The following is a 13704-nucleotide window of genomic DNA, read 5'->3' on the forward strand; positions in this document are numbered from 1 at the left end:
GGTAGAAATAAATGAAGCAGAGAGGAAAAAAGAAAAAAAGAATTAAAAGAAATGAGGACAACCTCAGAGACCTCTGGGACAATGTTAAATGCCCCAATGTTCGAATCATAGGAGTCCCAGACGAAGAAGACAAAAAGAAAAACCATGAGAAAATACTTCAGGAGATAATAGTTGAAAACTTCCCTAAAATGGGGAAGGAAATAGTCACCCAAGTCCAAGAAACCCAGAGAGTCACAAACAGGATAAACCCAAGGCGAAACACCCCAAGACACATATTAATCACATTAACAAAGATCAAACACAAAGAACACAATAAAAGCAGCAAGGGAAAAACAACAAAAAACACACAAGGGGATTCCCATAAGGATAACAGCTGATCATTCAATAGAAACTCTTGAGGACAGAAGGGAATGGCAGGACATACTTAAAGTGATGAAAGAGAAAAATCTACAACCCAGATTACTGTACCCAGCAAGGACCTCATTCAAATATGAAGGAGAAATCAAAAGCTTTACAGACAAGCAAAAGCTGAGAGAATTCAGCACCACCAAACCAGCTCTCCAACAAATGCTAAAGGATCTTCTCTAGACAGGAAACACAGAAAGGGTTTATAAACTCAAACTCAAAACAACAAAGTAAATGGCAATGGGATCATACTTATCAATAATTGCCTTAAATGTAAATGGGTTGAATGCCCCAACCAAAAGACAAAGACTGGATGAATGGACACAAAAACAAGACCCCTATATATGTTGTCTACAAGAGACCCACCTCAAAAAAAGGGACATACACAGACTGAAAGTGAAAGGCTGGAAAAAGATATTCCACACAAATAGAGACCAAAAGAAATCAGGAGTAGCAATACTCATATCAGATAAGATAGACTTTAAAATAAAGGCCAAGAAAAGAGACAAAGAAGGACACTACATAATGATCAAAGGATCAATATAAGAAGATATAGCAATTAAAATATATATGCACCCAACATAGGAGCACTACATTGTGTAGGGCAAATGCTAACAAGTATGAAAGGGGAAATTAACAATAACACAATAATAGTGGAAGACTTTAATACCCCACTCAAACCTATGGATAGATCAACTAAACAGAAAAGTAACAAGGAAACACAAACTTTAAATGATACAATAGACAAGTTAAACCTAATTGACATCTATAGGACATTTCACCCCAAAACAATGAATTTCACCTTTCTCTCAAGTGCACATGGAACCTTCTCCAGGATAGATCACATCCTGGGCCATCAACCTACCCTTGGTAAATTAAAAAAAATTGAAATCATTCCAAGCATCTTTTCTGAAAACAATGCAGTAAGATAGATGTCAATTACAGGACAAAAACTATTAAAAATTCCAACACATGGAAGCTGAACCACATGCTGCTCAATAACCAACAAATCACAGAAGAAATCAAAAAAGAAATAAAAATATGCATAGAAACGAATGAAAATGAAAACACAACAACCCGAAATGTATGGGACACTGTAAAAGCAGTGCTAAGGGGAAGGTTCATAGCAATACAAGCTTACCTCGAGAAACAAGAAAAAAATCAAATAAACAACCTAACTCTACACCTAAAGCAACTAGAAAAGGAAAAAATGAAGAACCCCAGGGTTAGTAGGAGGAAAGAAATCTTAAAAATTAGGGCAGAAATAAATGCAAAAGAAACAAAAGAGACCATAGCAAAAATCAACAAAGCCAAAAGCTGGTTCTTTGAGAAGATAAATAAAATTGACAAACCATTAGTCAGACTCATCAAGAAACAAAGGGAGAAGAATGAAATCAACAAAACTAGAAATGGAAATGGAGAGATCACAGCAGACAATACAGAAATACAAAGGATCATAAGAGACTACTGTCAGCAACCATATGCCAATAAAATGGGCAACGTGGAAGAAATGGACATATTCTTAGAAAAGTACAACTTTCCAAAACTGAACCAAGGAGAAATGGAAAATCTTAACAGACCCATCACAAGCACGGAAATTGAAACTGTAATCAGAAATCTTCCAGCAAACAAAAGTCCAGGACCCAAGCCTTCACAGCTGAATTCTACCAAAAATTTAGAGAATAGCTAACACCTATCCTACTCAAACTCTTCCAGAAAATTGCAGAGGAAGGTAAACTTCCAAACTCATTCTATGAGGCTACCATCACCCTAATACCAAAACCAGACAAAGATGCCACCAAAACAAAACTCCAGGCCAATATCACTGATGAACACAGATGCAAAAATCCTTAACAAAATTCTAGCAAACAGAATCCAACAATATATTAAAAAGATCATACATCATGACCAAGTGGGCTTTATCCCAGGGATGCAAGGATTCTTCAATATCTGCCCACAAAGCAATCAACATAATACACCACGTTAACAAATTGAAAGATAAAAACCATATGATTATCTCAATAGATGCAGAGAAAGGCTTTGACAAAATTCAACATCCATTTATGATAAAAAAAAACCCAGAAAGCAGGAATAAAAGGAACATAGCTCAACATAATAAAAGCTATATATGACAAACCCACAGCAAACATTATCCACAATGGTGAAAAATTGACAGCATTTCCCCTAAAGTCAGGAACAAGACAAGGGTGCCCACTCTCACCACTACTACTCAACAGAATTTTGGAAGTTTTGGCCACAGCTATCAGAGCATAAAAAGAAATAAAAGGAATCCAGGTTGGAAAGGAAGAAGTAAAACTCTCACTGTTTGCAGATGACATGATCCTCTACATAGAAAACCCTGAAGACTCCACCAGAAAATTACTAGACCTAATCAATGAATATAGTAAAGTTGCAGGATATAACATTAACACAGAGAAATCCCTTGCATTCCTATACACTAACAATGAGAAAACAGAAAGAGAAATTAAGGAAACAATTCCATTCACCATTGCAACAAAAAGAATTAAATAGTTAGGAATATATCTACCTAAAGAAACAAAAGACCTATATATAGAAAACTATAAAACACTGATGAAAGAAAGCAAAGAGGACACAAAGAGATGGAGAAATAAACCATGTTCATGGATTGGAAGAATCAATATAGTGAAAATGAGTATACTACCCAAAGCAATCTATAGATTCAATGCAATCCCTATCAAGCTGCCAACGGTATTTCTCACAGAACCAAAACAAATAATCTCACAATTTGTATGGAAATACAAAAAACCTCGAATAGCCAAAGCAATCTTGAGAAAGAAGAATGGAACTGGAGGAATCAACCTGCCTGACTTCAGGCTCTACTACAAAGCTACAGTCATCATGACAGTATGGTACTGGCACAAAGACAGAAATATAGATCAATGGAACAAAATACAAAGCTCAGAGATAAATCCATGCACCTATGGACACCTTATCTTCGACAAAGGAAGCAAGACTATACAATGGAGAAAAGACAATCTCTTTAACAAGTGGTGCTGAGAAAACTGGTCAACCACTTGTACAAGAATGAAACTAGAACACTTTCTAACACCATACACAAAAATAAACTCAAAATGGGTTAAAGATCTAAACATAAGACCAGAAGCTATAAAACTCCTAGAGGAAAACATAAGCAAAACACTCTCTGACATAAACCACAGCAGGATCCTCTATGACCCACCTCCCAGAGTAATGGAAATAAAGCAAAAATAAACAAATGGGACCTAGTTAAACTTAAAACCTTTTGCACAACAAAGGAAAATATAAGCAAGGTGAAAAGACAGCCTTCAGAATGGGAAAAAATAATAGCAAATGAAGCAACTGACAAGGAATTAATCTCAAAAATATACAAGGAACTCCTGCAGCTCAATTCCAGAAAAATAAGCGACCCAATCAAAAAATGGGCCAAAGAACTAAACAGACATTCCTCCAAAGAAGACATACAGATGGCTAACAAACACATGAAAAGATGCTCAACATCACTCATTATCAGAGAAATGCAAATCAAAACCACAGTGAGGTGCCATTTCACGCAAGTCAGAATGGCTGCTATCCAAAAGTCTACAAGCAATAAGTGCTGGAGAGGGTGTGGAGAAAAGGGATCTCTCTTACACTGTTGGTAGAAGTGGAAACCAGTACAGCCACTATGGAGAATAGTGTGGAGATTCCTTAAAAAACTGGAAATAGAACTGCTTTATGACCCAGCAATCCCACTGTTCAGCATACACACTGAGGAAACCAGAATTGAAAGAGACACGTGTACCCCAATGTTCATCACAGCACTGTTTATAATAGCCAGGACATGGAAGCAACCTAGATGTCCATCAGCAGATGAATGGTTAAGAAAGCTGTGGTACATATACACAATGGAATATTACTCAGCCATTAAAAAGAATACCTTTGAATCAGGGGAGGAGCCAAAATGGCGGAGGAGTAGGATGGGGAGAACACTTTCTCCCCCACAAATTCATCAAAAGAGCATTTAAACGTCGAGTAAACTCCACAAAACAGCTTCTGAATGCCGGCAGAGGACATCAGGCACCCAGAAAAACAACCCAAGTCTTCGAAAGGAGGTAAAATATAAAAGACAAAAAAAAGACAAAAGAGGGAGGGACGGAGTTCTGTCCCGGGAAGGAAGTCTTAAAAAGAGAGAAGTTTCCAAACACCAGGAAACCTTCTCACTGCCGAATCTGTGCCGAGCTTTGGAAGCACAGAGGGCAACATAACAGGGAGAAAAAATAAACAAACAATTAAAACTCACAGATTGCGAGCCCTACGGTAACTCCCCTAGGGGACAAGCAGTGCAGACGCCTGCACACGCCATTAGCAAGCGGGGGCTGGGCAGGGAGGCACGGCGCGGGGTGCATTGCTTTGAGTAAGAACCTGGCCTGAATACCCTGAGCGCTATCTGAGCGAAATAATTTGGCCTAGCAAACCAGACTGTGGGATATCTACCGCGCAAAAAGCCAGCCCTAACCTAAGACACCGCCAGGCCCGCGCACGGAACAAAGGACTGAACAGAGATAGCCGGCTGCAGACCTTCCCCCTCCGGTGACAGGCAGCCAGAGCCGGAAGGGGGCAATTGCAGCCCCAGAGAGACATTATCTATAAAACCGTAAGCAGGTTTCTTTGCTAACTAAAACTTCTTGGGGGTCTGGACGGTCAACATCTGCCTGAGAAGGTGTGCCGGTTTTACACCCAGATAACCGAGTGGTGGGGAGGTGATAAGTCGCAGCAATGGCGCTCACCAAACACCTCATCACCTGAGCTGCTCGGACCTGGGAAGAGCACAAAACGCAGGCCCAACCGAGTCTGTGCCTCTGAGGACTACCCGAGTGCCTGAACCTGAGCGGCTTGGACCTGGGAGCTCAGCCCAGGGCCGGCCTCTGATTGTTCCTGGTGGAACAACCTAGAGCCCGAGCAGTGTGGGCAGGGAGGCTACACGTGCCGTGAGCGGGGGCAGACCCAGTGTGGCTGAGGCACTGCGAGCGCATGCCAGTGTTATTTGTTTGCAGCATCCCTCCCTCCCTCCCCACAACGCGACTGAACAAGTGAGCCTAAAAAAAAAAAAAAAAAGTGTCCTCCACAGTCCCCTTTGTGTCAGGGTGGAAACCAGACACTGAAGAGACCAGCAAACAGAAGAAGCTATAACAGAGGGAAACGCCTTGGAAGCTACAGGCCATAGATTAAAACCCTGTGGTTACTACGGACTACATAGGAAGGGGCCTATAAATATTGAGAAATATAAGTCGGACCAAGGAACTAGCCAAAAATGAACTGAACCCACAATACTCACAACAAAACCAGAGAAAGTCCTAGATATACTTTTACTATTTTTATGATCATTCTTTCTTTTTTTTTTTCTGTTTTTAAATTAAAAAAAAAATTTTTAAGTCCTCTATTGTTCCTTTAATTTTCACTTTTATAACCTATTACTTTGCAAAAAATAAGACCCTATTTTTTTCTTCTTCAGCAAACTTCATATATATATATATATATATTTTAGAATTTTTTGACCTTATTTTTTTTTTCTTCTTTTCTTTAACATTGTATTTTTGAAACTCCAAACTCTACTCTGGATTTTTAATTTTAGCTTTTTGATATATGTTATCAATTTTGTACTTATAGTTTTTTTATAATTTCTGTGACTTTTTTTTTTCTTCTCTGTTTCTTTCTCTTCTTTTTTTTATATAACATTGTACATCTGAAATTCCAAACTCTACTCAAGATTTTTAATTTATGCTTTTGGTATTTGATATCAATTTTGTACCTGTATTTTCTTTCTATTTTTTGTGACATTGTTTGTTTATGTTTGTTTGTTTGTTTATTTTCTCTCTTTATTTTTCTTCTTTTTTTTTTACCATTGTATTTTTGAAATTCCAAACTCTACTCTAGATTTTTAACTTTTGCTTTTTGGTATTAGTTATCAATTTTGTACCTGTAGTTTCTTTATAATTTTCGCGACCTTGTTTGTTTTTGTTTGTTCATTTTTTCTCTCTTTCTTTTCCTTCTTCTTTTCTTTAACATCGTATTTTTGAAATTCCAAACTCTACTCTAGATTTTTAATTTTTGCTTTTATGTATTTGTTACCAATTTTGTACCTTTAAGAACCCAATCTTCAGGACCCATTTTTCACTAGGGAGCGAGATTACTGGCTTGACTGCTCTCTCTCCCTTTGGACTCTCCTTTTTCTCCACCAGGTCGCCTGTGTCTCCTCCCTAACCCCTCTCTACTCTACCCAACTCTGTGAATTTCTGTGTGTTCCAGATGGTGGAGAACACTTAGGGAACTGATTACTGGCTGGATCAGTCTCCCTCCTTTTCATTCCCCCCTTTTATTCTTCTGGCCACCTCTGTCTCCTTCCTCCTCCTTCTCTTCTCGTATAACTCCGTGAACATCTCTGAGCGGTCCAGTTGTGGAGTGCACATAAGGAAGAGATTACTGGCTAGCCCACTCTCTCCACTATTGATCCCACCTCATCTCATTTGGGTCACCTCTAATTCCCTCCTCCCTCTTCTCTTCTCCATATAACGCTGTGAACCTCTCTAAGTGACCCTCACGGTAGAGAAACTTTTCATCCTTAACGTAGATGTTTTATCAATGGTGCTGTATAGAAGGAGAACTTTTGAAACTACTGTAAAAATAAGACCGATAACTGGAAGTAGGAGGCTTAAGTCCAAACCCTGACTCCAGGGAACTCCTGACTCCAAGGAACATTAATTGATAGGAGTTCATCAAACGCCTCCATACCTACACTGAAACCAAGCACCGCACAAGGGCCAACAAGTTCCAGGGCAAGACATACCAAGCAAATTCTCCAGCAACCAAGGAACATAGCCCTGGGCTTCAAGATACAGGCTGCCCAAAGTCACCCCAAAACCATAGACATCTCATAACTCATTACTGGACACTTCATTGCACTCCAGAGAGAAGAAATACAGCTCCACCCACCAGAACACCGACACAAGCTTCCCTAACCAGGAAACCTTGACAAGCCACCTGTACAAACCCACACACAGCGAGGAAACGCCACAATAAAGAGAACTCCACAAACTGCCAGAATACAGAAAGGACACCCCAAACTCAGCAATTTAAACAAGATGAAGAGACAGAGGAATACCCAGCAGATAAAGGAACAGGATAAATGCCCACCAAACCAAACCAAAGAGGAAGAGATAGGGAATCTACCTGATAAAGAATTCCGAATAATGATAGTGAAATTGATCCAAACTCTTGAAATTAAAATGGAATCACAGATAAATAGCCTGGAGGCAAGGATTGAGAAGATGCAAGAAAGGTTTAACAAGGACTTAGAAGAAATGAAAAAGAGTCAATATATAATGAATAATGCAATAAGTGAAATAAAAAACACTCTGGAGGCAACAAATAGTAGAATAACAGAGGCAGAAGATAGGATTAGTGAATTAGAAGATAGAATGGTAGAAATAAAGGAATCAGAGAGGGTAAAAGAAAAACGAATTAAAAGAAATGAGGACAATCTCAGAGACCTCCAGGACAATACTAAATGCTACAACATTCGAATCATAGGGGTCCCAGAAGAAGAAGACAAAAAGAAAGACCATGAGAAAATACTTGAAGAGATAATAGTTGAAAACTTCCCTAAAATGGGGAAGGAAATAATCACCCAAGTCCAAGAAACCCAGAGAGTCCCAAACAGGATAAACCCAAGGCGAAACACCCCAAGACACATATTAATCACATTAACAAAGATCAAACACAAAGAACAAATATTAAAAGCAGCAAGGGAAAAAACAACAAATAACACACAAGGGAATTCCCATAAGGATAACAGCTGATCTTTCAATAGAAACTCTTCAAGCCAGGAGGGAATGGCAAGACATACTTAAAATGATGAAATAAAATAACCTACAGCCCAGATTATTGTACCCAGCAAGGATCTCATTCAAGTATGAAGGAGAAATCAAAAGCTTTTCAGACAAGCAAAAGCTGAGAGAATTCTGTACCACCAAACCAGCTCTCCAACAAATACTAAAGGATCTTCTCTAGACAGGAAACACAAAAACGGTGTATAAATTCGAACCCAAAACAATAAAGTAAATGGCAATGGGATCATACTTATCAGTAATTACCTTAAACGTAAATGGGTTGAATGCCCCAACCAAAAGACAAAGACTGGCTGAATGGATACAAAAACAAGACCCCTACATATGTTGTCTACAAGAGACCCACCTCAAAACAGGGGACACATACAGACTGAAAGTGAAGGGCTGGAAAAAGATCTTCCATGCAAATAGGGACCAAAAGAAAGCAGGAGTAGCAATACTCATATCAGATAAAATAGACTTTAAAACAAAGGCTGTGAAAAGAGACAAAAAAGGTCACTACATAATGATCAAAGGATCAATCCAAGAACAAGATATAACAATTATAAATATATATACACCCAACACGGGAGCACCGCAGTAAGACAAATGCTAACAAGTATGAAAGGAGAAATTAACAATAACACAATAATAGTGGGAGACTTTAATACCCCACTCACACCTATGGATAGATCAACTAAACAGAAAATTAACAAGGAAACACAAACTTTAAACGATACAATAGACCAGTTAGACCTAATTGATATCTATAGGACATTTCATCCCAAAATAATGAATTTCACCTTTTTCTCAAGTGCACATGGAATCTTCTCCAGGATAGATCACATCCTGGGCCATAAAGCTAGCCTTGGTAAATTCAAAAAAGTAGAAATCATTCCAAGCATCTTTTCCGACCACAATGCAGTAAGATTAGATCTCAATTACAGGAGAAAAACTACTAAAAATTCCAACATATGGAGGCTGAACAACACGCTGCTGAATAACCAACAAATCACAGAAGAAATCAAAAAAGAAATTAAAATTTGCATAGAAACGAATGAAAATGAAAACACAACAACCCAAAACCTGTGGGACACTGTAAAAGCAGTCCTAAGGGGAAAGTTCATAGCAATACAGGCATACCTCAAGAAACAAGAAAAAAGTCAAATAAATAACCTAACTCTACACCTAAAGCAACTAGAAAAGGAAGAAATGCAGAACCCCAGGGTTAGTAGAAGGAAAGAAATCTTAAAACGTAGAGCAGAAATAAATGCAAAAGAAACAAAAGAGACCATAGCAAAAATCAACAAAGCCAAAAGCTGGTTCTTTCAAAGGATAAATAAAATTGACAAAGCATTAGCCAGACTCATCAAGAAACAAAGGGAGAAAAATCAAATCAATAAAATTAGAAATGAAAATGGAGAGATCACAACAGACAACACAGAAATACAAAGGATCATAAGAGACTACTATCAACAATTATATGCCAATAAAATGGACAACGAGGAAGAAATGGAAAAATTCTTAGAAAAGTACAACTTTCCAAAACTCAACCAGGAAGAAATAGAAAATCTTAACAGAGCCATCACAAGCACGGAAATTGAAACTGTAATCAAAAATCTTCCAGCAAACAAAAGCCCAGGTCTAGACGGCTTCACAGCTGAATTCTACCAAAAATTTAGAGAAGAGCTAACACCTATCCTGGTCAAACTCTTCCAGAAAATTGCAGAGGAAGGTAAACTTCCAAACTCATTCTATGAGGCCACCATCACCCTAATACCAAAACCTGACAAAGATCCCACAAAAAAAGAAAACTACAGGCCAATATCACTGATGAACATAGATGCAAAAATCCTTAACAGCATTCTAGCAATCAGAATCCAACAACACATTAAAAAGATCATACACCATGACCAAGTGGGCTTTATCCCAGGGATGCAAGGATTCTTCAATATCCACAAGTCAATCAATGTAATACACCACATTAACAAACTGAAAAATAAAAACCATATGATTATCTCAATAGATGCAGAGAAAGCCTTTGACAAAATTCAACATCCATTTAAGATAAAAACTCTCCAGAAAGCAGGCATAGAAGGAACATACCTCAACATAATAAAAGCTATATATGACAAACCCACAGCAAACATTATCCTCAATGGTGAAAAATTGAAAGCATTTCCTCTAAAGTCAGGAACAAGACAAGGGTGCCCACTTTTACCATTACTATTCAACATAGTTTTGGAAGTTTTGGCCACAGCAATCAGAGCAGAAAAAGAAATAAAAGGTATCCAAATTGGAAAAGAAGAAATAAAACTCTCACTATTTGCAGATGACATGATCCTCTACATAGAAAACCCTAAAGACTCAACCAGAAAACTACTGGAACTAATCAATGATTATAGTAAAGTTGCAGGATATAAAATCAACACACAGAAATCCCTTGCATTCCTATACACTAATAATGAGAAAACAGAAAGTGAAATTAAGGAAACAATTCCATTCACCATTTCAATGGAAAGAATAAAATACTTAGAAATATATCTACCTAAAGAAACTAAAGACCTATATATAGAACACTATAAAACACTGGTGAAAGAAATCAAAGAGGACACTAATAGATGGAGAAATATACCATGTTCATGGATTGGAAGAATCAATATAGTGAAAATGAGTATACTACTCAAAGCAATTTATAGATTCAATGCAATCCCTATCAAGCTACCAACAGTATTCTTCACAGAGCTAGAACAAATAATTTCACAATTTGTATGGAAATACAAAAAACCTCGAATAGCCAAAGCGGTCTTGAGAAAGAAGAATAGAACTGGAGGAATCAACCTACCAGACTTCAGGCTCTACTACAAAGCCACAGTTATCAAGACAGTATGGTACTGGCACAAAGACAGAAATATAGATCAATGGAACAAAATAGAAAGCCCAGAGATAAATCAACACACATATGGACACCTTATCTTTGACAAAGGAGGCAAGAATATACAATGGATTAAAGACAATCTCTTTAACAAGTGGTGCTGGGAAATCTGGTCAACCACTTGTAAAAGAATGAAACTAGAATGCTTTCTAACACTGTACACAAAAATAAACTCAAAATGCATTAAAGATCTCAAAGTAAAACCAGAAACTATAAACTCCTAGAGGAGAACATAGGCAAAACACTCTCTGACATACATCACAGCAGGATCCTCTATGACCCACCTCCCAGAATATTGGAAATAAAAGCAAAAATAAACAAATGGGACCTAATTAAACTTAAAAGCTTCTGCACATCAAAGGAAACTATTAACAAGGTGAAAAGGCAGCCTTCAGAATGGGAGAAAATAATAGCAAATGAAGCAACTGACAAACAACTAATCTCAGAAATATACAAGCAATTCCTACAGCTCAACTCCAGAAAAATAAAGGACCCAATCAAAAACTGGGCCAAAAAACTAAATAGACATTTCTCCAAAGAAGACATACAAATGGCTTAGAAACACATGAACAGATGCTCAACATCACTCATTATCAGAGAAATGCAAATCAAAACCACTATGAGGTACCATTTCACACCAGTCAGAATGGCTGCAATCCAAAAGTCTACAAGCAATAAATGCTGGAGAGGGTGTGGAGAAAAGGGAACCCTCTTACACTGTTGGTGGGAATGCAAACTAGTACAGCCACTATGGAGAACAGTGTGGAGATTCCTTAAAAAACTGGAAATAGAACGGCCTTATGATCCAGCAATCCCACTGCTGGGCATACACACTGAGGAAACCAGAAGGGAAAGAGACACGTGTACCCCAATGTTCATTGCAGCACTGTTTATAATAGCCAGGACATGGAAGCAACCTAGATGTCCATCAGCAGATGAATGGATAAGAAAGCTGTGGTACATATACACAATGGAGTATTACTCAGCCATTAAAAAGAATACATTTGAATCAGTTCTAATGAGGTGGATGAAACTGGAGCCTATTATACAGAGTGAAGTAAGCCAGAAAGAAAAACACCAATACAGTATACTAACGCATATATATGGAATTTAGAAAGATGCTAACAATAACCCTGTGTACGAGACAGCAAAAGAGACACTGATGTATAGAACAGTGTTATGGACTCTGTGGGAGAGGGAGAGGGTGGGAAGATTTGGGAGAATGGCATTGAAACATGTAAAATATCATGTATGAAACGAGTTGCCAGTCCAGGTTCGATGCACGATACTAGATGCTTGGGGCTAGTGCACTGGGACAACCCAGAGGGATGGTATGGGGAGGGAGGAGGGAGGAGGGTTCAGGATAGGGAACACATGTATACCTGTGGCGGATTCATTTTGATATTTGGCAAAACTAATACAATTTTGCAAAGTTTAAAAATAAAATAAAATTTAAAAAAATCAAAAAAAAAAATAAAAAGAATACCTTTGAATCAGTTCTAATGAGGCAGATGAAACTGGAGCCTATTATACAGAGTGAAGTAAGCCAGAAAGAAAAACACCAATACGGTATACTAACACACATGTATCAAATTTAGAAAGATGGTAACGATAACCCTATATGTGAGACAGCAAAAGAGACACAGATGTATAGAACAGTCTTTTGGAGTCTGTGGGGGAGGGCGAGGGTGGGATGATTTGGGAGAATGGCACTGAAATGTGTACATTATCATATGTGGAACAGATCACCAGTCCAGTTTTGATGCATGGGATAGGGTGCTTGGGGCTGGTGCACTGGAATGACCCAGAGGGATGGGATGGGGAGGGAGGTGGGAGGGGGGTCCAGGATGGGGAATACATGTACACTGTGGCAGATTCATGTCAATGTATGGCAAAACCACTACAGTGTTTTAAAGTAGTTAGCCTCCAATTAAAATGAATGATTTTATTTAAAAAAAAAGGTTATTTTTCATTCACTTTTCCCCTCCAACTTCTTGTAAATTGGATTCAAATTCCTCTTAATACCATACCCAAAGCAGCTGTGTTTAGACTATTGACCCCTTTGCAATATAATTGCAAGGAGATCCTGCAACTGCAAGGAAATCCATCCAGTCTATCCTAAAGGGAATCAGTCCTGAATATTCATTGGAAAGACTGAGGCTGAAGCTGAAACTCCAATACTTTGGCCACCTGATGCGAAGAGATGACTAATTTGAAAAGACCCTGATGCTGGAGAAGACTGAAGGCGGGAGAGAAGGGGACGACAGAGGATGAGATAGTTGGATGGCATCACAGACTCAATGGACATGAGTTTGAGTAAACTCCGGGAGTTGGTGATGGACAGGGAGGCCTGGAGTGCTGCACTTCATGGGATCACAAAGAGTCAGACATGACTGAGCGACTGAACTGAACTGAACTTGCAATATCATAACTAAATATGAAAAACTACAAGTTCCCAAACCAATGGTTAATCAATACATT

General features: G+C 38.3%; 1 protein-coding gene across 2 annotated transcripts in view; it reads right to left on the reverse strand.

The window, feature by feature from the left end:
* TMLHE (trimethyllysine hydroxylase, epsilon) overlaps nucleotides 1-13704 on the reverse strand; it is a 61587-nt gene that overhangs the window by 9674 nt on the left and 38209 nt on the right. The window lies entirely within an intron of this gene.

This window comes from Bubalus bubalis, chromosome X (assembly GCF_019923935.1).
Source record: "Bubalus bubalis isolate 160015118507 breed Murrah chromosome X, NDDB_SH_1, whole genome shotgun sequence".
In the NCBI taxonomy this organism is placed as follows: domain Eukaryota; kingdom Metazoa; phylum Chordata; class Mammalia; order Artiodactyla; family Bovidae; genus Bubalus; species Bubalus bubalis.